The following is a 27,398-nucleotide window of genomic DNA, read 5'->3' as shown; positions in this document are numbered from 1 at the left end:
TCACCATCTCCCAGAGCTCGCTCAAACTCTTGTCCATTAAGTCTGTGATGCCGTCCAACCATCTCATCCTCTGTCGTCCCCTTCTCCTCCTGTCTTCAATTTTTTCCAGCATCAGGGTCTTTTCCAATGAGTCTTTGGAAGTTGTTATTCCAATAGAGTATGTTTATGCATTCCACTGAGCTTCACAGGTGGCTCAGTGGTAATGAATCTGGCTGCCAATGCAGGGGACATGGGATAGATCCCTGGGCTGGGAAGATCCTGCAAAGAAGAAATGGCAACCCACTCTACTATTCTTGCCTGGAGAATCCCATGATCAGAGGAGCCTGGTGGGCTAGAGGTCCATGGTGTTGCCAACGAGTTGGACATGACTGAGCAACTCAACAACAACACAATATGCATTCCACCACAGCCCTGATATGACACGATAGGGAGTCAGAGCTCACAATAGCAGGTAAAGGTAATCCCTCTGCCCAACTTTCCCATTTCTAACAAATGATGCTTGTCAGTCCAGAAAGATATCACAGGTTAGTCTTCCTTTCCTTCAATCATGTTTCCTTCTTAAAAGAATCCCTTGACATATGACCACAGAATTGATATCTTTGAAGTTCTCAAAGTAAGCTCACAGGCATAGACACCACATCTGACCAAAATACTCCTCAGAACATTGGACTGTGGGATTTGGAAAGATAGACCAAGAGGAGGAATCCTTTTGGGTTCTGGTTTGGTATTCCAGTGAGAATGAATGTCAGTCATCCTTGAAATTAGTGTAAATTATCGCCCTGTTGAGAAGTAAGTAGATAAAATGGTCCTCTTTTCCTCAATAAGGATCAACTTGTGTCTCACAAGGTTACTTGTGCATATATTTTCCCTCTATTTCAGATATACCGTATGAGCTGACCTTCTTTTTCTGTACGTACTATTGTCATAGAAGACAGTATAGAGGAACCATGAAATAATGGCCAGGAAAACTGATGCTACTTGGCAGCCATGTGACTTTGAGCAATACATAAACTCCCCATGCCATGTGGTTTTCATCAGAAAAGCGGGGTTAGTAATAAGAATAATTATTTTATTGGATTGTCATAAAGATTAAATGGTTTAATGCATGTGATGTCTAACTGTAACTACTAATACCCATTAGCCATTATTTCCGTTTAGTGGAGATAGCATTGAATTGAGAGAATGGAGACTCAAGTCTTGTCTCTGGTAACAAGCCCAACGGCCTTGGGTTGACCGCTTAATCTTGCTGAACGTAAAGAGCCCTCCATAACCTGTCATTCATGTCACGCTCCTCTCTATATCACACTTGGTTTTCCATCCATTCAAGCTGTTTATGGTCAATCACTGTTGCTCCCAGACACAAGTCTAGTCTTCCTCCCATTTCCACCATACTTGTGCTATGTGAGCACACGTGTTCATTCGTGTATATGCTTCCATGCTCATGCGTGCACGCGTGCACACACACACACACACACACACTGTGCTCCCCCTCCCTTGTGTCTTTGCTCACGCCATCTCTTTGCCTTGCTATCCCCTGGATAACTCTTCTGCTTAGAAGGCACATCTCAGAGGGGTTTTCTGACACCTGAACCTGACTCTAAGCCCTTCTCTCACTTCGCACACAACCCAGCCTTGTCATGGCCTGTTTTAATGTCTGAATCTTTGACAAATGTGGAACTACATAGTGAAAAATTCTATCTTATGAGAGCATCTGATGTCTGGCACATCCTGAGCCCACAGTAGAGTTTCATAAATAGTTCCTGAAACATTAACTAAGTGGTGACCTCCCTAAAAAAAAAAAATAATGGGAAGTAATTGGTGTTCTTGAGCTGGGGTGTGGGAGTGGTGACGCAGTTATGAAAATAACCTACTTGGCTTTTAATTCTGTACATTCCTTCCAGCGGCCCTTGAGAAAGACAGGACTAGATTCTTTAAAAATAGTTTTAATTAGATAATTTTTTTATAAATTGAAGCATAGTTGATTTACAATGTTGTGTTAATTTCAGATGTACTGCACAGGTATTCAGTTATATATATATATATATGCACACACACACATATATACGGAAAAGAATCTGGAAAAGAATATATATGTATACACATGTAATATATACAATACACATATATACATATATATACCTATAATATACACACACTATGTTATTTATGTATTTTATATATTTATATATAAATAAAAATTTATATATTTATTTATATATTATATATATTTAATATACACATATATTATATATATATGTTTGTGTGTGTATTTTCTTTTTCAGATTCTTTTCCCATATAGCTTATGCAACATGTCGAGTATAGTTCCCTTTGTATACAATGGGTCCTTGTTGGTTATCTATTTTATATATAGTAGTGTGTATATGTTAATCCCAAACTCCCAATTTATTCCTCCTCACCCCTCTCCCATTTGGTAACTTTTACTTTGTTTTCTATGTCTGTGGTTCTATTTCTGTTTTGTAAGTTTATTTGTGTCTTTCTTTTTTAGATTCCACATACAGGTGATATCATATTTGTCTTTCTCAGGCCTAGATTCTAAATCCCACGCTGGTGCCCATGAAGGTCATATGGGATAGGGCAAAGGGAGGAGATTCATGAAGGATCTCACACATTTCTGAAAGCCTCATGGAATTGCTGCACTGACTCATGAAGAATCTGTTCAAACTTAGTTTCATGTTTTTTGTCTTTAAGTGAAATCATGTTCTCTCAAGATGGTCTCATTTTCTCTTCCTGTTGATCAGATATTCTGATATCAGTTTCTGATTATTGTAGAATGATAATTAAAAATTGGTTATTATTGTATGTGTGCACTTTTTCAGGTAGGAAAGTTATTTGAAAAACAACAAAGAATGGGAGCAATTCAGTGAGGAATCCTTTTGGGAGTTAAAAGTAGGTGATGTCTGCAGAAGAGGATGTCAGCTCTCTCACCCCCTTTCTGGTGTTTCTGGAAGCTTGGTTTCTGCATTGGATAGGAATTCCACCGTGAAGGACCACAAACTGAGTAGTTTAAACAACACACGCTTGTTGTCTCACAGTCTCAGAGGCTGGAGGTCTGAGATCAAGGAGTCAGCTGAGTTGGTTCTTCTGAAGGCTATGAGGGAAGATCTGTTCCAGGCTTTTCTCTTTGACTGGTAAGAAGTCTATCTTCTGCCTGCATTTCTTTCCATCAGCTTCTCTCCATGAGTGTCTGTCTGTAAACGTCCCTTTTATAAAATCACCATTAAGATTGGATTAGGACCCACCTTAATGACCTCACTTTAACCTGAACCCCTCTGTAGAGACCCTCTGTCCAAATCAGGTCCCATTCTGATGTACTCGGGGTTAGGACTTTAACATATGAATTTTGGAAGGGGCACAAATCAACCCACAATGCTTGAGGACCACCTAGATATGGGGTCTTGTGGTCTCACGTCTGGTGTTGGCACTTTCATTATTTATACATATCCCCCACCACCCAACTTCATTCCTTGTGAATTTACAGCAAGGCACAGGGATAACATTTCCTGAATTCTAACTTCCTTTTCTGCTGCTGCAAAGCTGTTATTCTCTTTGGTTTCTCCTTTCATCAACCTGGCTGCCAACCAATGTCTAAAAAAAAAAAAATCCTCTCGCTGCAAGCTGAGTTCCTGCTTCGGGTCGATGTGGCTTTATTGATATTCCAGCATGGTTTGCTCCACAATTTATGCTCTGCAGTTTGCGAACCACAGACCCAAGGGGAAAAGAGATAGTGAAAGGGGATTTTTCGATCACTTTATATGCAGTAAGTGAATCTCAATTTCCTGTCATGTTATTTCAGAGTCCTTAAATATCCCTTTCTCCGCTTGGACGTTAGAAATGACAAAGGGTCTACAGTCTTCAGGATGAAATATGCATCCTGGAAGATCTGTAATCAGAGTGACCTCTTAATGTGAATGGACCCAGAGACATGTGCATCCTTCTGATTTAAGGTGAGGGGAGGATGCTTGTGCTGGGGTCTGAAATGACAGGAACAGCTGTCAGTCTATGAGAGACCTTATTATTCCTGGATCTTTAGGGTAGGAACCATATCATAAACTGCACCCTCACTTCCCATGGTGTAGGAACAACCAGAACCGCATCATTAGAGAATGGAGGATGGTTATTTAGAACATCGATCTCTGCTCAGAATAGAACTTTCAAAACAAGGCAAAACATGGCAGGGGAGTGAGGACTGCAGCCCCACATTTAGAAGAAGGGAAGGAACACAATGGCAGAGCAGGAGGAGAATGCAGGAATGACTTCATATGAGAAATGAACAGAGACCCCATGACACTGATTTTTTCATATGCATTGATTGCGTACAGGCTTTCCAGGTGGCACAGTGGTAAAGAATCTACCTGTGCATGCCAGAGACACAAGAGACGCAGGTTCAATCCCTGAGTCAGGAAGATCCCCTGGAGGAGGAAATGGCAACTCACTTCAGTATTCTTGCCTGGAAAATTCCATGGACAAAGGAGACTGGTCAGCTACAGTCCATGGGGTTGCCAAAGAGTTGGACATGACTGAGCAAACACACACACACACATGCAAACTGATTGCATAATAAACTAAAAAACCAGGCCATTATTTGTATTGGATAAAATAACTTAAAACATCTATTTCTGGTTAAGTTATAAAGCGTGATGCAGGGAGCTCAAATCTGGTGCTCTGTGACAACTTAGAGGGGTGGGTTGGGGCTAGAGATGGGAGGGAGTTTCAAGAGGGAGGGGACATACGTATCCTTATGGTATCCTTATGGCTGATTCATGTTGATATGTGGCAGAAATCCTCCAATTAAAAATAAATAAATTTAAACAAAAAAAGAAGAAAGAAACAGAAAGCCTCATAAGTGATTTACACAGAAGGGAAGACAGTGAGGAAACGGGTCAGGTTGAGGAAGGTGTAGCGGGAGGGTGAGAGATGGTGGAAGGTTCTACACTGTGGTCTCTGGGGACCCCAGGGACCAGCCCTTTTGCTATGCAAGCTTCCAAGTGGTTTGACTGAGTGAAAAGAGCTCAGGAGGAAGAAGATGTGAAGTCCTGAAGGGTTCAGCTCGATGAGCAGCAGGCAGTTTCTTTCCAAGCCTGAAGCATACAGGAAGGAACAATGATCATGGGCAATTGCTACTCCCCACGGGCAGCTCTTTAGTGCTGTTTGCCTGACTCTCTTGCTGTCCCCCAAAGTGAATGGGGTGACTTTTTGACAGGATGACGTATATTTTAGGGCCCCAGGTTTGGTGAGGTCCAGACTCAATTTGCCTTGTCCATGCCAAATAGCTTACTAAAGTTCTCCAAGGCAGGACTAGAACTTAGGTTCTTTGGCACCTGCCCAGGGTCATGCTCACTTCACTTTACCTTTTGCTTCTCCTCCCAGCAGGATCACAGATTTTCCAGTCAGCTCTGCCCTTTCACTTCCCTGATATTGGGAAGTCTGTCTGACCCACCTCTGGTTTTGTCTGGTGACTTGCTGAAGAGATGGCAGAGAAATGGTATAACCTGGAGGCTATCTTCCAAATTCTTTATTTCAATCCATTCTTAGGATGCTCTTATATTTGCAGCTAAAATGTAAAGACCGTATTCTTTAAGCCTGAGTCATTACTCTGCTGGATTATTCCAAGGGCCATCCTTCCTGGCTTTTTTCCTTCCACAATTATTGACTGAGTCCCCACTGGTGTAAGCATGGCGAACTCCTAATGATGGTCCATGCTGTGAGTTTCAATCTAGTCTGCTGGGTTCCACTTAAGTCTGCCAAATCCCTTGGCAGACTAAAACTCGTCAGTGGTTCCTCTGCCCCAAAACTGAAGACCAAGTTTGTTGATGGGACAGGTCTACAGGCTTTTGATCCTCTGGCTGCTGAAGGGGGAGTGGGGAGGGACAGAGCTGGGGGACTCTTGTTGAGGCAAGAGTAGGCCATGGGGGACCACCTGCGTCTCATTAAAGAACATGGACTTGGGAGCAAATGGGAGTCTGCAAAGGAAAGAGCTGAACTGATCATCTCTAAATATTGCATTTGATTGCTCCAGCCCCAGACCTGTAACAGGTGCTGGAAAACACTAAAGAGACCTATGGCATGGTTCTTATCTTCTAGAAATGTATAACCGTAGAGGTTATGAGATCTGCCATTGTTGCTTTCAATATTGATTTATTTAAAAGATATTTATTGAATGCTGTTCTATGCTGTGCTGTGCTCAATCAGGTTCGACTCTTTGCCACCCCATGGACTGTAGTCTACCAGAGTCTCCTGTCCATAGGATTCTCCAGGCAAGAATACCAGAATGGGTTGCTGTTTCCTCCTTCAATGAATGCTATAGCTCTTGGTTATAATCATATGGCCATTGATTCTGAAATCAGACAGCATGGATTCAAAATCTAAGTCAGGTACTTAGGTAAGTGTGACCTTAGGTAAGGCCCCATTTTTTTTTTTCATTTATGAAATGGGCCTAGGAATTATACCCTAGCAGTGTGGTGAGAATTAAAAGAGACAATGGCCCAGAAGTGTGCAGGACAAGACTTGACTCATGTGAGCATCTGGGACATGTTATCTTATTTCATTCTGTCACGGTGTGGGGTGCTGGGGACGTGATAGAATGTCAGGCAGATGTGTTTCACACCATTAAGGGGGAGACAAAAAAGAAACAAGTAATTAAACAGTAATTACTATTAAAACTCACACTGCGGGAGAAACAAGCAGAGTGCTGTGAGAGACACAGAGTAGATTCTACTCTGGAAAGGTTGTCTGAGAAAGGGCTTGCAAAGATGACATTTAAACTTGGGCTATGAGAAGAGTCTTTTGTCTCCTGCCTTGGCAGGCTACAGTCCCTGGGGTCACAATGAGTTGGACACAACTGAGCAACTGCGCTCAATGAGAAGAGTCAGGGCTTACCTGGTGGCTCAGTGGTAGAGAATCCACCTGCCAGTGCAGGAGATGCAGGAGACATGGGTTCAAAGGAAATAGCAACCCGCTCCAGTATTCTTGCCTAGAGAATCCCATGGACAGGGGAGCTTGGTAGGCTATAGTCCATCGGGTTGCAACAGAGTCAGACATGACTTAGTGACAAATGGCAAAGTGTAAGAGTCATCCAGTGGAAGAGCCAGAGAGAGTGATTCCCAGCTGAGAGATAGATGAGCAGAAAGCCTTGGCAGCAATGCAGAGAGTGGAGTGTTCTAGAAACTAACAGAAGGCCAAGTGTGCCTGGAGCTTGATGAGCAGAGGGGAGGGGTGGCAGGAGAGGAGGAAGCGGCTGGCCATTCTGGGTCTTGCAGGCCCCAGTCAGAAGTTTAGATGGTATTCCAAGTGTAAGGGACTAAGCAACGAAGTGGCATGATGTGATTTTCATGGCTTTGCTTCCTGTGTACAAATGGTTGAGCTAATGTCTTCCAAGGCTCTCAGAATTAAGTGGTGGGTGTTCAGGTTCACAAAGGCAGAGAGAAAAATCTGCAAGCACTGGTAGAAAACGGGTGCACTTGCAGGGAATGAAAACTTTCTTCATTTGGAGAAATGTTGTAGGTGAATAGGAACCTTCTGGTCTAAGGCACTTGACAAGGCATCCCCACTTCTGAAGGGCAGACCCATGGCTGTGGTTGTTTGTATTCGGCAGGGCATGGATGGATTCTAAGTGCACACACCAGGAGGGTGCAGTCTGCTGGCTAGTATGCCAGGCCCAGTGCTGGGCTCAAAACATGAAGGTAAATCAGATGCACAGAGTTACCCCACTGCTGCTGGAGGCTGATCATTGCTGATTGGCACCGTCTGTATGCCAAGAGTAGCTGAGGGAGTTCCTGTTGGCACAGAGAAGGGAGAATCCTGCTCTCTGGGGGAGCATGGGAAGGTGTGAAAGTGTTAGTTGCTCAGTCGTGTCCGACTCTTTGCAAGCTCAAGGACTGTAACCCACCAGGCTCCTATTTCCATGGAGTTCTCCAGGCAAGAATACTGGAGTGGGTAGCCATTCCCTTCTCCAGGCAATCTTCCCAACCCAAGGATTCAACCAGGGTCTCCCACAATGCAGGCAAATTCTTTATGGTCTGAGCCACCGGGGAAGCCCATGGGAAGGGCTTGACTGACCTGGGTCATAAAGGAACATGGACTCTGAGAGTGTCATGCCGTTGCTATTGTTCAGGTGCTAAGTCGTGTCTGACTCTTTGCGACCGCATGGACTGCAGCACACCAGGCTTCCCTGCCCTTCACTGTCTCTCAGAGTTTGCTCAAACTCATGTCCATTGAGTCAGTGGTACCCTCCAAGGTCATGTGTTCTTCTCAAATGGAATATTTCAGTCTGAATTGGAGCAGCCATAGGAAGGTCTTAGCTCAAAGGCCCTGAATTTTTATTTTTGAGAATTTTTTGCTTATAAATAAGAGTCATGAGAGAAGAGGACCATGAGGAGGTGTAAGACATGAATATGACCAACAAATACTGCTTTCATACTCACATACTTCATACTCATAAATCCATCAGGCCTGGATTTAATCAATGCCATTTATCCTGTGTGTCCATTAATCCAGCCTACATTTACTGAGCTCTTGTATGTCAGGTATTGTGCTAGATTCTGGGGCTTCTATGTGAATCAGGCACCATCCATGTCCTCAAAGACCTCATGGTTCCATGTAGAATCAGATAAAGAAATATGCCCCATTGGAGAGGAAGCTGGTGTGTTCTGTGTGACCTTAAAACTGGTACTAGTGGATGCAAGTTATTAGCAGACGGATTTCAGTTCAATATTAAGAACAACTTTCCAACCACTGCCTTTCCCCACAAAAAGGCAAGCATAAGGTGCATGTCAGTTAATGGTGTGGCTAGACCTCAGGGAGGATGCTGTAGTGGTGTTGAAGCTGGGGCCCTGAGACTCCTCACCAGCTGCTACACAACAGAACACTCACCTTCCAACCCAGCCAAGCCTAGACCAAGCCTTGGTTTAGCTAAGAAAGAGATTCCTTGAAGTTCAGAAGATGGGGTTGGGCTTAAATGAGAGATGGGCAGGGGTCTTCCGCCCTGCTGAGGGATGTGCTGGACAACTTTGTCCCATGGGGAGCTTCACTTGTGGGTCTGGTGCACCCACTGGGGCGTGGCATCCTGGCAGGATCTGATAAAGCATAAACCCGGCTAGAAGCCACAGGACTTATTAACATCACTCCAATGTACATGAGAATAGGATGTGCATAGAACACAGATATGCCCAAGTGGGGGGTCTGTGTAAACCCTTCCGTAGTTCCCGAATGTACCTTGAAGATAGCTCCTGGGCCCTTGTCATCAGTCTAAAGGTATCTAATGATCAGCTCCTACTTTTCTGTCCCCCACTCCTGCTCCCTCCCCACCCTATGCCTTGTGTCCAAGCCCCACCTGCTCCCCTGATCGGGGAGCAGCTCTGGACCAGGCTGCCTACTTCCTTCCTCCCCCTAGGGAGCCTAGGACACCAACTCACAAAATAAGGATCAAAAGTGCTGTCCTCCTGGAGCTTGGAAAGTATAAAGACAGAGCTGTTCTGTCAGTTAGTCGCGGGTGGGGCTGCGACCTGGCCTGCATTTCTCTGAAGTGGTCCCTTTTGTTCAGGTTCACACTGTCTGTCCAAATCAGAAATGATCTAGATTTTTTTCTTAATGGACCTGGGACTGTTTAGTAGAGCCTGACCTTTTCTCTAATGGGGAAAATAACCACTGCCATTCACTGCAGTTGTGCTGAGCAGCGCTATGCCTTCCCATAATAGCCGTGTCACTCACAAGCTTCTTGGGGAAAGGGTTTCTGGTATCTAAGACCCGAGAACAGGGTCAGTGGAGGCTAGGTTTCAGGAGGACCTGATTCTGGAGTGGACAGGACAACAGTTTTCTATTTCTTCCCTGATCACATCCTAATTGATGTAAGATTTTGTTCTTTGTAAATGCTTTTAAGTTTAATTAAGTCCCCCTTATTTATTTTTGTTTTTATTTTCATTACTCTAGGAGGTGGGGTATAAAAAGGTCTTGCTGTGATTTATGTCAGAGTGTCCTGCCTATGTTTTTCTCTAAGAGTTTTGTAGTGTCCGGCCTTACATTTAGGTGTTTAATCCACTTTGAGTTTATTTTTGTGTATGGCGATTGAGAGTGTTCTAATTTCATTTTCTTACATGTAGCTGTCCTGTTTTCCCAGTGATGAACTTACTTGCAAAGCAGAAATAGATATAGAGGTACTGAACAAACGTATGGACACCGAGGTGGGTGGAGTAGGGGTGGGATGAATTGGGAGACTGTGGTTGACCTATATACGCTACTATGTGTAAAATAGATGGCTAACGAGGACTGACTCTATAGCACAGGGAACTCTACTCAGTGCTCTTTGGTGACCTAAATGGGGAGGGAATCCAAAAAAGTGGGGATATATGTATACTTCCCTGGTGGCTCAGATGGTAAAGCGTCTGCCTACAATGTGGGAGACCCAGGTTAGATCCCTGGGTTGGGAATATCCTCTGGGGAAGGAAATGGCAACCCACTCCAGTACTCTTGCCTGGAAAATCCCATGGACAGAGAAGTGTGGTAGGCTACATTCCATGGGGTCACAAAGAATCGGACACGACTGAGCGACTTCAGTTTCATATATACATAGGGCTGATTTGAGCCGGCTCTGGAGTTGGTGATGGACAGGGAAGCCTGGCATGCTGCAGTCCATAGAGTTGCAAAGAGTCGGACATGACTGAGGGACTGAACTGAACTGAAGGCTAATTTAGTTTGCTGTACAACAGAAACTCACATGGCAATGTAAAGCAACTGTACTTGAACAAAGTTTTTAAAATAGAATATTTACTATTAAAAAAGATTTTGTTCTTAAAAGACTGTGAAGAGAAGACAGAATTTCATGAAATCTTGTGTTGAATGGATATAGAGACTTCTTCAGGGACCCTATCACTTGGTGACAAGCTGCAAACAGGATTTGGTTTAGGCTGTTAAGTAGCTGCATCTTGGGGCGATGGTTTCTGCTTCCTGACCTGAAAGGCTGATACAGAGCAACTTGTTCACTTGTGGTGGGAGGGAGGCCTTGGTGAGGTTGCTCACAGGGTGCCCGGTGCAGGTGGGGGCCACGGGCAGTGCTGGGTGAGGGGCTGCCCTTCTCCTTGCCCCCTTCCACTCCATCGAGCAGGATTCCAAAAGAAAGTGGATTGAAACTCTGGGTTTAGAAGCAGTTCTTCTGTAATGAAGGTGAAGGGAGGATTCTTCTTGATCATTTTAGTTTTTTTCAGCAAGTGAGAAGTCATCACAGTACCAGTCACGGCTCACTTGTGGGTATGCATTACAGTGTAAAAGGTGCTTTCCCTGTTCGCCATTGGTTTACCCTTTGCGGGAACTCTGTGAGCAAAGCAGATGGCAGGGAGTGGTGTAGGGTGGGGGAGGCTCTCGAGGATGAAGCGACTTTCTGAAAGTGACAAAGGGAGGCAGCACTGGCTCTGGAGAGACCCATGGCAGCAGCCAGTTTGGGAATCAGGGAGTCCCTTGTCTGAGTCCTTGGTCCATTGATGACTGTCTTGGCATGGCTGGGAATCCAGTCTCTTGTCCTCATCTGTAAAACTGCTGTATTGTGAGGACTGGAAAATGATGTCAACTCATTGCTTACTCTGATGGGCTCCAGAGAAATGTAAGCTATTGATTAATTTAATCATGCATACCAGGCATCAGTACTCAGTACATAGTGGCACTCAATAAATGATGGCTGTTTTTACTTTAAGCTTTATTGAGTCCCTAGAATTTCAGGCACTTTGCTTCACCCGCGAGTCCTACTCAGTAAAGCATTCTGTCCCCATTTACAGAAAAGAAAGAGGTTGTGATTTAGCATCACCCAGAGAACAAGTAACAGCAATGATTTGAACCAATGAAATGACTTTTCCTTTCTAGTCACAAGTTGCTCACTCGTGGTGGTGGTGTCAGTCACTAAGTTGTGTCCTATGCTTGCGACCCCATGGATTATAGCCCTCCAGGCTCCTCTGTCTGTGGAATTTTCCAGGCCAGAATACTGGAGCAGGTTGCCATTTTCCTCCTCCAGGAGATCTTCCCAATTTTTTACTGTCTAGGTTCATTGAGGATGAGGAACCAGTTAAAGTCAAGCACTTTAGCATTTGTCTGAATGTTTTCAAATGTGCTTTTTGAATAATATGATTGCTTTGGCTCTTTGACCTTTACAAGTCTTATAGAAACAACCTCAGAAGGATGGGGACTAGCTGGTGGCTAGAAGTCTGACTCTAAAACACTACTTCTTAACCCTGACCACATCTTATAAACGTCAGAAAGCTTAAGGAAAAACACTGGTGACCTGAACCTTATAGAAAATATTCAGATACAATTGCTCAGGGTGATACCTAGCCATCATTTCCCCCTCAAGCTTCCCAGATGTTTATTATGTGCATCTAGCATTGATAACTATGCCCGATGACAAGTTAAGAATCAGCCAGATGCAAGGCCAAGTGGTGCCCTGGCAGAAATGCTGTTTATAAGAAGTCAATAACCTGTCATCCTTTGGCTAGAATTCAGTGATTAAATAATAGTCTGACCAGGACTGTGACACGCTACCCCCCTGCAAATGGGTAAGACCCAATCTCGTGGTGTGGCATTCATAGCCCTCCCTGACTGGTTAGAACCTCACTTCCAACCAGTCTTGTGACTCAGTTGCATAGGATGATTCAATGCACCCAAACACAGTCTGCATTTTGTCACATCTGCGCAATGTCTCCTTGCTAAGACCTCTGCCTGCCCAGCTTTGCACGGCAAGCCCTTATTCACCCTTTGAAACTCAAGGCAACCATTCCCTGCTCCTGGACCCTCTCAACCACCCTGGCCAGCAGTCGTCCCCTCTCTGTGTTCCCAGTAACTGGTTTATGCCTCCAGGAGAGAGAGCAATTTTCTGTCTGCCTTGTAGACTGTATACTCCTGGATTCCATATTCTCGGCCCCCTCCGCCCTGTGCCTGTCCCAGACCAGGCACATCAAATGAATGGATACATGCAAATGACAAGGCTCTAGTGTAGAACTGGGAACTGAGACTGAATTAAATTTTCCTAATGTATTTTCCACATTCCAATCACATGTGTTCTGTGTCACTTCGTCCCTGGGGGTATGAGGGGGAGGGGTCTTTATCTCTTTTCACAGATGGAGAAACTGAACTTTCAAGAGGAAACGTGGTCCTTCAAGGACACCGTAATGACATTAGCAAAAGAAATAGGGGAAGTTTTGCTAGTTTTCTATCTCCTGCAGGCAAGATTCTGACCATGGGCGTGGTGAGTGTCTGGGGTGAAGGACCGCTACCATTAACCCAGGAGTTAATGAGCCCTCTTTAATTCTGTTCACTCTCAGAGCTTTGGCTTCCACCCACATAATCTCACCTCCTGCATTCAAAATTCTCTCCCAGTTTTTGCTCACTTAAGTCAACTGCCACCTGAACATTTTCACTTGCATTTTTAAAATAGGTCTCCAGTGCTACAATGGAGAAGGCAATGGCACCCCACTCCAGTACTCTTGCCTGGAAAATCCATGGATGGAGGAGCCTGGTAGGCTGTAGTCCATGGGGTCACTAAGAGTCGGACACGACTGAGTGACTTCACTTTCACTTTTTACTTTCATGCATTGGAGAAGGAAATGGCAGCCCACTCCAGTGTTCTTGCCTGGAGAATCCCAGGGACGGGGGAGCCTGGTGGGCTGCCGTCTCTGGGGTCACACAGAGTCGGACACAACTGAAGTGGCTTAGCAGCAGCAGCAGCAGCAGCCCGTACTACAGATGGAACTCAATCTTCCCCTTAGATTCCTCTCATTCCCTATAAAAAAATGAGGCAGAAACACAGGGGTCATTCTCTTCACTGTCCTTTTCCTCACAAGTTGCATCTAATTGCTCACAAAGTCTTGATGATGTCACTTTGGAAATATCTTTTCCCAGTTCTGGATCTGGTTTCTTCATCTGGTCTTTGATAACCCTCCATTGGGGCTGCTTATTATGTTTCCCAAAGAGAGACTCTCAAAACGTTTTAAAAAAAAATTGGTGCCTCTTTCCTGGATTCACAGATGATTTTAAAAATGATAATTACTCTTCCATCTTCAGTTTTGATTCTGTTTTGAAGTCCTCGTCCTCTAATTAAAAATGGAATCAACAACTCCTTGTGTTATTTGAGCCTGATGCGAAGAACTGACTCTTTGGAAAGGATCCTGATGCTAGGGAAGATTGAAGGCAGGAGGAGAAGGGGATGACAGAGGATAAGATGGTTGGGTGGTGTCACCAACTTTATGGATATGAGTTTGAGCAAGCCTGGGAGTTGGTGATGGACAGGGAATCCTGGCGTGCTGCAGTCCATGGGGTCACAAAGAGTCGGACATGACTGAATGACTGAACTGACTGACTTGTGTAGTAAAAGTGGCGAAGTTGCACAAATAACTATGTGGTGCAGGAATCAGGGTCCCTAGGCTCACCCTTGGGATTGGACATCTTCATGAGATACACAGGTCCGCTCCTTTGCTATGCTTTCAAGATCACCCACAGCAAACAAAGTACATTACATTCCGGGATAATTTCCACAAATGTTTTCTTTTTTAATGCTTAGGAGAGCCCCTGGCAAGTGTATGAATTCAGTCAATATTACCTATTATTATTTTTTCTTCCCAGTATGTATTCTTTAAGGATTTAAAAATATGCATAGTTTCTGCTCATGACATGACTAATCCCCTGAGGTGATGACTGGTCTCCAATTTTAACTTTAGTGAGCAGACAGATATGTCTGTCACTTCATCTTCTTCAATTTCACTCATCGTTGAAGACTCATAAAAGTTAGAGTTGAAAAACCCATAGGGATCACCAAGCATGACCCTTTATTTGACACAGGGGAACTGAGGTCACACAACTCATCTTCAGTCTAGTGGGTTTCAGTGCATTTTAGAAATACACAGCACACGCTGAATCTAGACTTCTCCCTGGAACAGGTGACCACAAACTCTTACGGGTGAGGTCAGTGAAGTAGCAGTTACTTTGGAAGCATCTAAATGCATTCTGGGGCTTCCCAGGTGGCTCAGTGATAAAGAATTTGCTGGCCAATGCAGGGGACATGGGTTTGATCCCTGGGTCAAGAAGATCTCCTGGAGAAGGGAATGGCAACCCATTCCAGCATTCTTGCCTGGAAAATCCCATGGGCAGAGGAGCCTGGCAGGCTCAGTCCACGGGGTCACAAAGGGTCTGACAAGACCGAGGGATTAAACAATGACAATAACGACGAAATGCATTTTCAGTTGCCAGCTAAAGAATCGGTCTTGCTAGCCGATTAGTTAAGGGAAGAGGCAGGTCAGGAAAAGGAAAGCCTGGTGAAAGAGCACAGAAGGGTTAAGGGGTCAGGCATAGCCCTGGAGTGTAGACAGCAAGGGTGAGGCAAGAGTGGGAAGGGCCAAGAGATTAGGCTGGAACCAGATGGTGACAGAACTTGAACCTCATGCTGAAGACTCTGGACATTGTCACGAGCGAATGAAGCAACAAGAATGTTTGAGCAGAAATGGCCCATCACCCTGTGTTCCGTCGCAGTGGCCATGTTAGCTGGCCTTTCCACCCACAGCCTTCCCCTCTGGGTGTTGTTATCTGATCGCTCATCCAAAAAGAAGATGTGGTACGTATATACAATAGAATGTTACTTAGACATAAAAAAGAACAAAATAGTGCCATTTGCAGCAATGTGGATGGACCTTGAGATGATCATACAGAGTGAAGTCAGACAGAGAAAGACAAATACCATATGATATCACTTATAAAGGGTAATCTTAAAAAAGGCGTACAAATGAACTTATCTGCAAAACAGAAGTAGAGTCACAGGTGTAGAAAACAAACTAATGGTTACCATGAGCCAAGTGGGGGGAAAAGGATAAATTGGGAGATTGGGATTGATATATACATGCTACTATATATAAAATAGATGACTAATAAGGACCTACTGTATAGCACATGAACTCTATTCAATGCTCTGTAACGGACTATATGGGAGAAGAATCTAACAAATAGTGGATTCACTTGGCTGTATACGGGAGACTAAAATGACAATGTAAATTAACTATATTTCAGCTTTTAAAAAAATCTAGGAATCTTTTTGATTTTTGCTTCCTCACTTCTTTCATCCAAATCATCCCAAGTTTGTTCATCACAGCTCCTAAACCCACCTCTCATCTTCCTACTTCCCTCGGTCACTGCTGTGCGTTCCTAGTCACAACCATCATCGTCTCTTGCTCAAACACCTGCAATCATCTCCCAGTGGATTTTTCTCTCTCTTCCACTTGTGCTTCCCAAGCTCCCCTTCTCACACAGATATATCTTTGAAAATGCAAATCCCATCACATGGACACATCACCACGATTAAAACTTTTTAGTGGCTTCTTGCTAAATAATTTACATTTTCCTGTAGCCTGCAGGGTCCTTCCAGGTCTGGACCTTGCTGACTGCTCCTGGCTCACTGCGTCCATGACAGCCTCCTCCCGTCACCTGACGCACATCCTCCTTTCGCCCTTGAAATTGACACATTCTTCCCACCTCTCTGCTCTCTGCGGCACATGCTTTTCTCAGGCTGCTGCGCTGATGACTCCTTTCCCTCTCAGACTCAGCACATTTGTCATCTGCTCAGAAAGACCTTCCTGAGTCCACTGCCCTATCCCCCTGTTAGCCTATTTTGTAGTATCCATTTCTTTTCATTGACAGTTTTTCTCTTTAACAGTTTATTCCAAGCTCCTAGTACAATGCTGCTGCATAGTTAGGTACTCAATAAATATTTGGCGGATGGGTGATTTGCTCACACACTTTGCTGAAGACCAGAGTTTAATGACCTTGGTTCATGACGTGCAAGCTTGCCCTCTGTATTAGGAATGGCCCAAGCCAAGCTGATCCACTGGCTGATCATCCACTAATCAGATTCTCTCTTTCAAGGATATCAGCTAAGAGATACTGAAGCTCTGGTCAGTTGATGGTGAGTGTTGGATCTCTAACATCGTATAGTCTTGAGGTGGAAGCCATTTAGGGATACTGTGAGAGAGGGAGTTAGTCAAGAAAGAGGAGAGAGACAAAAGGGAAAATAAGGCAATAATGAGACTGACTATACAGACTCCAAAATCAGAGAGAAAGGCATAGAATCCTGACTCTTCCCTGCCCCTGTTCCCCCAAAGCTCATGGCCTTTCTATTCTTGGGTCCATGAAACTGCTTTATTGCTTTTAAAAGATTCCTCTTTATTCTTTTTTTTTTTTAAATTTTAAAATCTTTAATTCTTACATGTGTTCCCAAACATGAACCCCCCTCCCTCCTCCCTCCCCATAACATCTCTGTGGGTCATCCCCATGCACCAGCCCCAAGCATGCTGTATCCTGCATCAGACATAGACTAGCAATTCAATTCTTACATGATAGTATACATGATAGAATGCCATTCTCCCATATCATCCCACCCTCTCCCTCTCCCTCTGAGTCCAAAGATTCCTCTTTATTCTAACCAGCTGGAGTGGGGTTCCATTTAGAACAAACAATTGTGACTGGAGACATTTAGGAAGAGTGCTCTGGCTAGGGCAGCTTGGGGCAGAGAGCGGCATACAGCAGATGAGTTAGGCTGTTTTTGCAATGGACCAGGTGAGAGAGACACTATCTGGGCCAAGGAAAATAGAGGTGGTTGGAAGGGACAGATTCAGAAGATGTTCCATAGGTAGAACTGACTTAGTGCCAGTAGCTTGTGAAGGGGGAAGAGAAGGAGGTCCTGACGATGCACAGTTTCTAGCTTGGGCCACCCAGTGATGGTCCGTCAATAAGCTGAGCTCTTGAAGGTGGGAGGAGTGGACAGTGAAGAGAACTGACCTGCACATCCCATGACTCCCCCATACAAACCATTCCTGTTAGGCAGGCAGTCTGCCAGGCTGCACCTACTCTCCATCTAGGAGCCTGGCAATGCCTGTCTCTGAAACTAATGCTGTTCTTTAGTCATTTTCTTCAATCCAAATCATTCTCGCTTCTTTTGACATCAATATTATTCTCATCTTTCAAGATTTATTTCAAGTTTCATTTTATCTGCAAGAATTCTCTGTGTACCAAGTCCTCTGACATGGTATTGCTCAGGGCACCTGTAGCAGTCAGCAACAAGGGCCAAGGGATGACACGGAAACATTCTACGCACAAACCACGGTGTATAGCACTATAGGACTTGATCCATCTTTCATATATTTCTGTGACCTAATGGAGACAAAGTCTTGATAAAACATTGTCTTGTCCTTTAGACATACGCTTGGTCCAATGTTGCACAAAATGGGTGATTCCTGAGTCTCCCAAAAGTCTTGGAGAAAATTACGGACTTTTATAAATGCGTGATAACTCTACTGTTTGCTTATTTGGGCTTTTTCTTCCATCCATGACACACAGCAATGACATGGCAGGCCAGCGAATTAAACTTCAGTCCTCTACTGCCTTATCAAAAGCCTAGGTAATGGAAATGATATTTATGAGGACTTGTTTGAAGGGCATGCTATTTATCCCTTCCTCTCATGTGCTAATTTTTATTCCTGCATCAAGCTGTGCACTTGGAGCATATGTTCTTAGTCCCCAGCAGAATTTTCATGCATTTTAATGTTATTTCCTTGGCTTACATCCAGGGATATTATACATAATGGCTTTATGAAAACTATTACTGAAGGGATGTCTTTGAAGTACTATGCATTAGGTCACTTAATTCCTTCTACATGGAGTCTGGAGTAAGAAACTCTTTTGTAATGAAAAAGGTCAGGAAAAGAGGGACTTCCTTTGAGGAGCTGAAGCAATTATAACTTTTGGTGACAAGACTATGTCTTTCTTTTTGGATTGACCATTAAGCAACTTGCCAGATATGCAGGTGAAACGCAGGAACCATGAGGGCATCTATGGTTTGCACAAAGGTTGGCAGTGACATGATGAAGGTGACAGTGGCGGCACCTGTGGGTTTTGCCCGGCACCAGAGGGGGACTTGGAATGGGAACTACTCAGTGTCAACAACTTAGGAGGCTTGAAGGTCTTGCTAACTGCATTCTTCAGTTCCCCCACCTGAACCACTATCTATTTTGATTTTCTTGTTTTATGACTATGGCAAGTCATCAACCCATTCTGGGACTTTTGTAAAATGAAGGCATTAGAGTTGAGGCTGGCTAATTAGAAGTGAATTATGGAACATCTGTAACCACGTGTGGATGACTGCTTCCTTCTTGATGTTTCTGTGCCTATTGTTCTGGATTCTTCCTCCCTCCTTGCCTGTTCTGGACTAACCACAGGCACCTTTCATCCATGCCAGTGGCCTTCAGACTAAAGGGGTCACTGAAGAGTTTTCAAATTTAGCTATATGTTGGAATTATCTGGGGAGTTTAAAAAAATTATGATGCCCTGGCTACACCCTTAATAAATTAGCCTCTGGACTGAGCCCTAGACACCTTTATTTTTGAAAACTCTTCAGGTATTTAAAATGTGCAGCCAAACTTGAGAATCAGTGCTCTTCAAAATTTATTGTTTATTTGAATCACCATATCTTTCACACTGCGGATTCTGACTCCAGAGTTTTGGGAGGAAGCCTGAGAGTCTTCAAGTCCCAAAAGCTACCAGGTGATCTGATGCTGTTGGTTCTTGAATCACACTGAGTAGTGAGCGAAGAACACACATTTGAGGAAAAGTGTAAAGGAGGAAGTACTATGGATTCATTTCAGCTGGACCCCAGTGTGGGGCACCCTCTGGGCTGAAATGAGCAGAGCCATTTTCTGTGTTCTGATTGGCTGAACCCCGGGCAAAGTCAAGTCCAGTGTGAGGCCCAGAGCTCCAGGAGGACCATGAAGATTCCCAAGGACATGTTCCATCTTTCCTGCCCACCCTCTGTGGCATTGATCTCTTTCTTGCAAGTTTTGTCTGCAGTTACCTATGTTATTCCAAGCACATGAACTTGTTTACTAACTAGATGATGAGTATCTTGAAGGCACAGTCATCTCTTTGTCTGTGAAGCCTGAACCTTACAGGTGGCTGCTGAGAGAGGGCATGCATGGCAGACAGGTGCTTCTTGGAGGGAAGAAGAACAGAGGACTAATATTGATGCTGCAATGTGGTACGACAGTGATTCTGTTCTGAGAGTGCCTCACAAAAGAAAAAGAGTGCCCTGAAACACCACGGTCCTGGAGAATGATCGTGGTTTCTTGCCTCTGTGCTTCTGCTTGCAACTGTGTCAGTCACAGTGACTCATCTTTCAAGGCTCAACTCAGAAAAATCTCTGTCTGTCTTACGCTTTCCTTCCATTCTCCCTGTCTCTGTGCCATCCTGACTCCTGAGCTGCTTCCTTCACAGACTCTGCTGTCCTCGACTGCTTGTGTGTCTGCGTCTCTCTGTGTCACTCAACACACTGCCCAGCAAGCAAGAGGCATTTAGGAAACAAAAGCTCAATGAGATAAAATGAATGACTTACCACGAACTTCCCTTCTCTGCGTTTCCTGACTTTCATCCAGAGCGGAATAATTAATCAAGAAGGCAGGAAACAGATTATTTTTGGATACCACTGGGAGAACCAGGATACTTAATGCTGGTGTCCTCTATAACTGGAAGCTATTAACAGAAATAACTCTCTGCAGTGGTGTTTTCGGTCCTTTGTCAGTTTCCAACCTGAGCTGAGAGGGTAGTAGGTGGTTTCCTAATAGCAGGAAGGCTGTGTGTGAATCTCCGCTCAGGGAGCCAAGCTTTTGGAAACATCTTTGCCCTCCGAGTGGGGCCCTAAGGCTGCATGTGCTCTTGGGCACTTCTATGGACTGTTTGCCCGAGGAGACGGCGGCATCTTACTCACCAGGGTGGAGGTGCCCTCTTGGCACCTGGTAGGCGCTGGTGGTTTCTGGTGAATTTAGAGCTCATGAGTAACGCTCCTATCTTACGGGAAAATGACATTTGCTATTATGTTATTCAAAGCACAATTGTTAATTATCATATTTTTAGCTGATACATAGCATCCATTTTTAGAACATTCAGAAAAGATGTCATGTCTTTGAAGCTGTGTCTAGGTAAGGAAATAAGGTAGTCACATATAAGAGTTTTCTTTTCTTTCTTTTTTTTTTAAATGAAAGGTTTATTTTGTTTATTTATGCCTGGTCTTTGTTGCTGCATGCCGGGCCTTCTGCAGTTGCGGCAAGTGAGGGCTACTCTCTAGTTGTGGGGCCCAGTCTTCTCATGGCGGTGGTTTCTCCTGTTATGAAGCAAGGGCTATAGGGTAAGGGGCTTCAGGAGTGACAGCTCCTGGGCTCGAGAGCACAGGTTCAACAGCTGCAGCGCATGGGCTTAGCTCCAGGAGGAACTTAGTGCCCATGTGATGCTCCGCAGTATATGGGATTTTCTCAGACCAGGGCTTCAACCTGTGTCCCCTGCATTGGCGGGTGGATTCCTTACCACCGAGCCACCAGAGACACCTTTTCTTTTTTCTTTCTTTTCCTCTCCCCTCTTGTCTTTTTTTTCTCTCTTCCCTTCTTTTATTTCTCTCCTATTCTCTCCCCCACCACCCCTCTTTCTGGCTCTCATAAATTGTGAGTAGAACGCAAGACGGCAGTTCTTTTTTAAATGATGACAGCTTACTCCAGCAGAGGGAGTTCCCTTGTAACATCCCTTTCTAGCATGTGCAGGGCTAATGTGACTGGAGAGACTCTCCTTGAGCGGTTCTGTGTCAAGGATTGAGGCTGTATTCGAAACAGGTGAAGGAAGCTAATATATATTTCAAATAAGAGAACTGGTAGTTGGATTTAAGAAAGAAAAATGAAGACTTAATCCATGCATTGAGGTTGGATTTATAGTTTTGATATCATAAATTAATTCCTGCTTTAAATGGGATCATCCATGGTAAAGAGTAAATCAAGCTCTGCTTGAATTTTCACAAAGAGGATTGGGTGTTTTCTCTTTTGAAGATTTAAAAGGAGCTGGTTGAGTCGACACTTCTGTGCTGTCACTTGGAATGAGAGCAGAGTCCTAAATTCACCTCTGATGAGTCGTGAGACAGAGCAGGGGGAAGGATGCTCACACCGGAAGTGACAGCCCCTCCCCCTGGCCCCTGGCCACAGCCCCTCACATGTTCATCTCTCTAGACCTGCTGCTCTTTCATTTCTCCTTGTTTAACACACATTGCTCATTTTCTTTTTCTCATTTTCCTCATTCTCTTAGGGATAGTGAAACACAGACAACCTGAACTGGCTCGTCCGGGGAACAATGCTGCTTTATTTCTTCTTACAAATGTGCCTTCCCTGTTCATTACTTGAAGGTCACAAGAAGGGCTTGAACTTGTCTCTGGCCCTTCCCTAGAGGGTCAGCCTGCACTTGACACGGGTGCTGGCTAAAGGTATGCTCTTGACCTTCACTCAAAATTCTCTGTCATGTTTTTGAGCCTCTTTCTTTCCAACAGCCCCTCTGATTGCTGCACGGAGCCCTGAGTATGAAGGCTGCTTTGTGGTCCTTCCATAACCATGCTCTTCTCCCATCCAGGGTCCTGGCCCTCAGACCCTTCACACAAATTCCTTATTTGTTTCAGAGGTTTGTACACTGTCTAGTGCTTTATACAGCACCTGACTTGCAGATACATTCTTGTTAGTAGATGGGAACCTAGAAACTTAATCTGGAATGTGGTAGGAAAAAAATAATATTAAAAGAGTGGGTCAACCCTTCATACATATAAGAGCAGTGTTTGTGTGTGTGTGTGCACATTTAATGGTTTCCAAAGGCTTTTTTTCTTTTTACAGCTTCAAATCTGCTTTTTAAAAGCTTTATTAAATTAACATTTCGTAAAATTCACCTACTGTAAGAGTACAATTTACTGTGAGGAAATTTACAGAGTGGTGCACCCTTCACCATAACCCAGTTTTGTGGGGAAGTACTCTGGCCACCTAATGTGAAGAACTGACTCACTGGAAAAGACCCTGATGCTGGGAAAGATTGAAGGCAGGCGGAGAAGGGGACGACAGAGGATGAGATGTTTAGATGGCATCACCGACTTGATGGACATGAGTTTGAGCAGGCACTGGGAGTTGGTGATGGACAGGGAAGCCTGGTGTGCTGCAATCCATGGGGTCACAATGAATCGGACATGACTGAACGACTGAACTGAAGGAACTGAAGTCCTTGGGAATCCTTGGAAATGTGGGGGAGGGGTCAGATTTCCCACAGTATGTGGAGTGGGGATCTAGGCTCTTTGATTTGGATAGACAAAGAAAGATTAAGCCCCCAGAGAGCTGGAAGGCATGGGGACTTGTGAGTTAAAAACTTCAGATATAAAGAAACTGAGCATAGTTCATAGTTAATAACCATCGGTAACATCTAAAGATTATTTGCTAAACGCTAGACATTGTTCTCAGAGAAGGCAATGGCACCCCGCTCCAGTACTCTTGCCTTGAAAATCCCATGGGCGGAGGAGCCTGGTAGGCTGCAGTCCATGGGGTTGCGAAGAGTCGGACACGACTGAGCGACTTCACTTTCACTTTTCACTTTCATGCATTGGAGAAGGAAATGGCAACCCACACCAGTGTTCTTGCCTGGAGAATCCCAGGGACGGGGGAGCCTGGTGGGCTGCCATCTCTGGGGTCGCACAGAGTTGGACACGACTGAAGTGACTTAGCAGCAGCAGCAGCAGCAGCAGCAGCAGCAGCAGACAGTGTTCTGAGATTTCATTAACCCATTTGTTTTTAATAACTGGTGAGGCAAGTGTTTTTATTATCTATGATTTTTTAAAATGAGGAAGCAGGTTCCTAGAAGCTAAGGAAGTTGCCCGAAGTCACATACCTGGTATTCAAACGAAGGTAGCATGTCTCCAGGAATCACATCCAACCAGCACTGTGCTCCTTAACTCACCAAGTGGTCTGGAACAAGGGACTCTACCCCTTGGACCTAGATCTCCTCCACATTAAAATCAAAGACTTGCACTAGCCTATTGATACATACATTTGCTCACTCATTCACTCTTTCAATCCAGGTATAAAGTGGGAGTTTAGCACACTTGAGTAAGACTGTTTTCTTTTGCCTTTCAGCCTTTGCTTCTTTTTGGAAATTCTAGGACTTTTTTTCCTTCTGATATCCTGACCTTTGATATCCTGAATCTTTGTCATCAGTTTATACACCCACCACTCTCCTTGTTGAAGCCATCCACCAACCTCAGGGTCCTTCCCCCATCATTGTTTTAGCTTCTGATTCACTGTTCATATGGAAACATCTTCATGATGGGCAATTTCAGTATCCATCTGGATGACCCTTATAACACTTGGGCTCCAAATTCCCTGGTCTCCTCTTCTTTTCCTCCACTTAGCTCATCCATGCATTCCCAGAGTCACACACACACACACGCACACACGCACACGTGTTCTTATCACGACCAATAACAGCTGTGACTCCATAATCTCCCACTTTAAGAGACCTTCTCTCCTTGATCAATTTTCCAGCTCCTTTTCTTCTAGTATCTTTGTGTCCAGCAGTTCTTTATCCTTCATTGTTTTGTCACTGTCTCTCACTCTTCTATTGATATCAATCTATGTACCTAACTGAAATTCCATGGTCCATCAGTGTAAACAGCGGGAAGCGGGACTTTCCCGGTGGAAAACAAAACAAAACAACAAACCGGTCTTGCTTTACGTTCATCATCATTCATTTCAAGTGGACCCCCTTAAAGCAATTCAGTCTACATTTTATAATTCCCTTGTCTTTATACAAAGTTTTTCAGTTCTTGATAATTGTTTCATTCACCTTCCTTTTTTTGGATGCAGATCTCTGATGTCTCCTTTCGAATCCGCAATCTCAGCTGTTGATTTTGTTGAGAAAATTGAAGTTTTCACAGAACATGCGAAAGCTTTCATCAGCTTGCCTACCTACTAGCCTGTTTCCACGCCTATATACACTATTTCCTCTTCGTCCTATTCTGATGCAGAGATGAATTGTCTGTGTTCCTGGACAATGTAGCTTCTGATAGGTGTGTTCCAAATTCCATTCCCTCTTCCTACTACTCTGACCTCATCATCAATTTTTCTTCTCTACCAGACCTTTCCCACAAGCATGCAAACATATTTCCCATTACACACACACAAAAGAAAAAAATCCTTGGTTTTAATTTACTTCCTTCTCTGTCATTCTATTTATCTCCTTTCTTTACACCAAAAGTCCACAAAGAACAATGTCTTAACTCCTTGATTCAATTTTTCCCTTGTAGTATCAGGATAGTACAAGTAACCCTGCCATGAATGACATGAGTGATATAACAATAATCATTTCTTTCTCTCTCACATCCTAGTTGGTGTGGGTTGGTGGTGCTCCTGGGTGGTTCTCCTCCAGAGGTTGATCCAGACTCCGTCTGCACTTCTGCTGTGTCACTTCCATCTTCACACAACATCCATCGTGACTACAATGTGAAGAGTGAGCATGATCAACAGAGGTTTTTGTAAGTAGACCTGCTTAAAGTTGGCACAAATCATCCTTCTCACATTTCTATGCCTGACCTCCAAGTTAGAGAGTCCCAGTGTAGCTATAATGGGGGCTGAAAATGTAGTATTCCAGTTTACCCAGGAAAAGGAAATGAGATAGACCTTTATCCAGCTAAATCGCTGACATTTGGAAAGTTTTTGTTACAGCCTCTGGTATTAATTGTCCTGACTAATGCAGACATTGGTATCAGTTTTTGCTATAACAAAACATTAAAATAGATGACATTGACTTAATGGAAGCTTTAGAGATGAGAAAAGTAGATGTAACACACTGGAGAGTTGAAGATCCATCTTTTGTAGCAGCAAATTTTTTGGTAAAACCTCATTTTTACCGAGATCATAGCTGTAAGAAAAAGCTGGAAAGCAGAACATTAGTGAAGTGCGTAGGCTATTACTGACTATGTGTGCAAGATAGTAGATAAAAAAGAACACGTGTTCCATATGAACCAGCCAGTGTGTAAGCAAACAGTTGGAAAAGCCAACTGTTTTGGTCTCTAAAAACCAAGATAGAGGATTTAACAAGGCTTTGAGTGAAAAATTCTCAGAACATTTCTGAATCGAATAAAGTGACTCAGAGCAAAGATCAAGTTGAAGGTCTGATTTTCCCATTCAAGCCTGATTGTGGGAGCAGGAGAGAGGTGTGGGGGAGTGAAGGAAGATGCGAGGAGAGAGGGAGATTAGATATGTGTGCTGACGAATCAAAGAGCTCATTTAAGAATTAGGTATCTAGCAGAAAATGTGAGTGTGTTCCTTACTTGTGAAACTGATGACACTGGCTGGAAGAAGTAGCTGTGGTCCTCTTCTGTGCCCAGGAAGAGGAAGTGAGAGGGGTTGCATCTTGCCGGTCCCAGCACACTGCTCTAATTCACCTTCTGCCCCCATCACTCCACTGAAGTTTCCCCTGTTGTTTCCTAGGAAGTTCGCCAACAGCAGAACACTCAGGTTGCTAAATCAATCAGCCAGCCCTCAGTCCTCATCCTAGCTGACCCCTTGGCAGCCTCAGACACCGTTGGTCACTTCCCTTTGCTCTGAAGTAAATTCTGCACTTAGATTTGTTCTCTGCTCATTTGCTTCTGCTATGGTCTCCTCATCTCCCTGATCTTTTTATGTCGAGACCTCAGCACCCAGTTCTTGAACCTCGCCTTTTTCCATCTATGCTTACTCCCAAGGTGATCACATCAACTTTCATGGAATTAAATACCATCTATGCAACATCTACGATGTATGTAGCACAGACCTCTCTCCTGCTTGCGGTTCGTCTATCCAGTTGCTTTCTAGTCCTCCTTCTTGTATCAGTCCTATCGTATCTAATGGATATAAAACCGAATTCCTGATCTTCTCCCTGAAAGCTACTTGTTTCACTGTTTTCTCTTCTCAGGAAAAAGCAGCCTCATCCTTTGAGGGTCAAAGAGTAATAAGCTTGTTGTCAACATTACCTCCAGTTTGTATCTCATGCCCTCATGCAACCTATCACCAAGCCTTGACGTCTCTGCCTTCAAAGGATGCTCAGCATCCGAGCAGTTCTCAGCATCACTGTGGCAAATAACCAGGCCAAGCTACCATCGTCCCTCGCCTCAATTACTGCCTGGCCTGGCTTCTGCCTCTGTGCTGTTTCATCTGTTCTCAACGTGGTTGCCATGGTGATCAAAAATAAGTCAGATTATATCACCTTCCTGCTCACATCTGTGATATCTTCCTTCCTAAGTCCAACCCAAAGTCTTTCCAAAGGCCTATGTGGCTCCAAAGTGCTATCTCCTAGCTCTCTGGTTTCTTCTGTTCTTTTCTCCCTCACTCTTTTCTGGACACATTGGCCTTCTTGCCATCTCTGAGTGGTCTAGCAATGCCCCCTCCCACAGCACTTGGCACTTATCATCCTTCCAGGTCTTTAACCCTGGGCTTTTTTTGGCAGGGAGCCCTTTCCTTGAACACCGGGGTTGGTGCTCCCCCAGGTCCCAACACTCC

This window comes from Budorcas taxicolor, chromosome 11, assembly GCF_023091745.1.
Source record: "Budorcas taxicolor isolate Tak-1 chromosome 11, Takin1.1, whole genome shotgun sequence".
Lineage (NCBI taxonomy): Eukaryota > Metazoa > Chordata > Mammalia > Artiodactyla > Bovidae > Budorcas > Budorcas taxicolor.
This window is presented reverse-complemented; position numbering follows the sequence as displayed.